We start from the raw sequence: 2,836 nt of genomic DNA, 5'->3' as shown, positions 1-2,836 counted from the left end.
TAAGAGCCACAGGAACAGCTGTTCCGCGGCTCGGAATCCCCTTCCCCGGGCAAAGGGGAGGGGGTGAGCTTCTCCGATAGGGGTAGAGCTCCCTAGCCCTCCCATTTTGACAGCTGTGAAGGCTAAGGTGAGCTCCCCTGGAGTCGGAGACTCCTCCGTGCTTCAGGCTGCCTTCATTAAAACGAAGCTAGACGCGGATTCAGCCTCTGCCTTTCTAGGAAAGCGTGAGTTGAATTTTACAGGGAGACAGAGCCTACCAGGAGGATTTAAAATTGTTTTGACTGAAACCTTAACTCTAGAATTAAAATATCTTCTTCGTTTTTTATGTTAACTGGAAGAAGAAGAAGAATATGGCTGCGGATGGGCGTTTCTGTTTTTTTTATTGAAAATACATGAGACTTTCACTTTCTGGAGACTTTCTTTTGGATTATTATTGTAACAGATTTAGTTACTTTGAGCTGGTTGGATAAGCTTTCTGTTTTTTACCACTGCTTGAGGTGATTACAAGACTTTATAAGATTTTTATATGATCTTTACAAGATTTTAACTTATGTTTATAAGTGAAAGTATAAGAGAAGGAGGAGAGAAGTAAAATGGCTTCTAAGCATGTGGGAATTTTTGTTCCTCAGAAAAGTACAATCTCCTCTCCAGCTGTTCAAACACCACAGCAGCCAAAATCTAAGACTCCTCTGCTCCCCCCCCAATCCCAGCACTTACACTGAAAGATATTCAAGATGCATTAAAGGACAATGCTAGACAGATTAGAATGGAAATGGAGGATATGTTTGAAAAGAAACTTGAAGAGAAGAATACAGAGTTGAGAGATGACATAGTGTTTGCATTGCAAGGTCTGGCAGTTCATGTAGAACGTATTGAAGGAGGGGTGGAGGAAGTGGAGGAACATGTTGAAAATGTGGAACTCACTAACCCCTTTCACCTCCTCCGTCACCTAAATTGAGTTTTACTCCAGTAAAACAGTGTTATGTCTCTTTACCTTATACGAAACTCTTATTCTCCCGACTCTCTTTTACGAGTTCTCTTTGATCTCCTGCTCTAACGTCGTCTAGACCGGAACCAAAAATCCTGCCAACCTGATGAAATAATAAGAGAAATGGAAAAAAAATTTAGAGTCAATTCATGGATTGCAAGACAGAGAAACCTCCCAAGAGATGTTGTTATCTATTTTTCCAGAAAATCAATCCGTAATCAAATTATTCAAGCTTTCTACAATCAAAAATTTCAAGTATCAGGACAAGATGTTATAATTTTAAAGGAGATACCACCCAAAATACTCAGAATAAGGAAGGATTTTGCCTTCCTGGCTGAAGAGTTGAAAAAGCATTAAATTCAATTCAGATGGGAGATACCTGCTGGTATTATGGTAAATTACATGGGAATACGCTACAGGCTCAACACCATTGTAAAGGCAAAAGATTTTTATACTTCAATCCTGAAAGCAGGTTCTCCATCATCTTCACAAGGTGCCAGGGAGGAAAGAACTGGTGAAGATAAAGTGGCTGAAGGAGCTATACTGTCATCAAGTTTCATAGAATTACAAAATCAAGAGCAAGTTAAGCAACAACTTATGGAAATTAGAAAAGATCCCAAATCACAAAGAATGACCTGTGCAGCTCATAAACGCAAAGAAAGAGAGCAACAAAGAGTGGATGTACCCGTTGCACAGCAAGTCATCTCGGAGCCAGTGGGAGGGGCGAGGCCGAAGAAATCAGTAACAGCTGATTTACAAGGAGCGCTCCAGAAGCTCGCTGCCACTAAAGATGGCAAGGTTCCTGACTTGGAATGTTAATGGTTTGAATTCTCCACAGAAAAGGAAAAAGATATTCTATTATTTGAAACAACATAAAAATGATGTTGTTTGTTTACAAGAAACTCATATTACAGCTAAAGATCAAAAATATTTGTCTAACTCACGGCTGGGTATACATTTTATGGCACCTGCACCGCAGAAAAGAGGTGGAGTAGTTGTTTATATCAGGAAAGACTTTCAACCCAAATTGATTGATGCTGATTCAGAAGGAAGATATGTTCTTGTTGAAATATTATTGAACGGGAAGAAATGTCTTATTATTGGATTATACGCCCCAAATCAACAGCAGAAACAGTTTTATAAATTGTTATATCGGAAAATAAACCAACTGGATTATAAATCAGTTATTATGATGGGGGATTGGAATGGTGTTTTAGATTCAAGAAAAGACAAGAAAGGTTCTTCAAAAACTCTTAACTCAACATTGCCTAAAACTTTTTTTGACTTGAAGGATGAACTGGAATTAAAAGATATATGGTGAGAGAGAAATATGGAAGAAAGGGATTTTACTTTTTTCTCGGACAGGCACCAATCTTATTCCAGAATTGACTTTTTTTAATTACTAATGATTTTTGTTCTAGGGTGAAGAATATCAAGATTTTCCCCAGGACATTGTCAGATCATAGTCTGGTATGGATGGAGTTACGTGCTGAAGAAGGGAGCAGAAGGACTTGGAGATTGAATGAAAATTTATTTAGATATGATATAAATTTACAGAAATGTAGAGATCAATTGAAAGAATTTTTTTGTTGAATATGCACAAAGGTACTTCAATTTCAATGGTTTAGGATGCAAGTAAAGCATATATGAGAGGAAATTTGATTTATATGAATAACGTTCATAGGCGTAAACAAGCGCAAAAACGTAAAGAGCTGGAGGAAGAGATTAAATTGAAAGAACAGGCCTTTATTTTGAATCCACTGGATAATAATTTAAAAGTATCCATTACTGTGCTTAGGGAACAATTTAACATGTTAATAGCAGATCAGACGGCAACTAGTTTAAGGT

This window comes from Protobothrops mucrosquamatus, unplaced genomic scaffold (assembly GCF_001527695.2).
Source record: "Protobothrops mucrosquamatus isolate PMUCROS unplaced genomic scaffold, P.Mucros_1.0 scaffold468, whole genome shotgun sequence".
NCBI classification, from domain to species: domain Eukaryota; kingdom Metazoa; phylum Chordata; class Lepidosauria; order Squamata; family Viperidae; genus Protobothrops; species Protobothrops mucrosquamatus.
Note: the sequence above shows the minus strand (reverse complement) of the source record.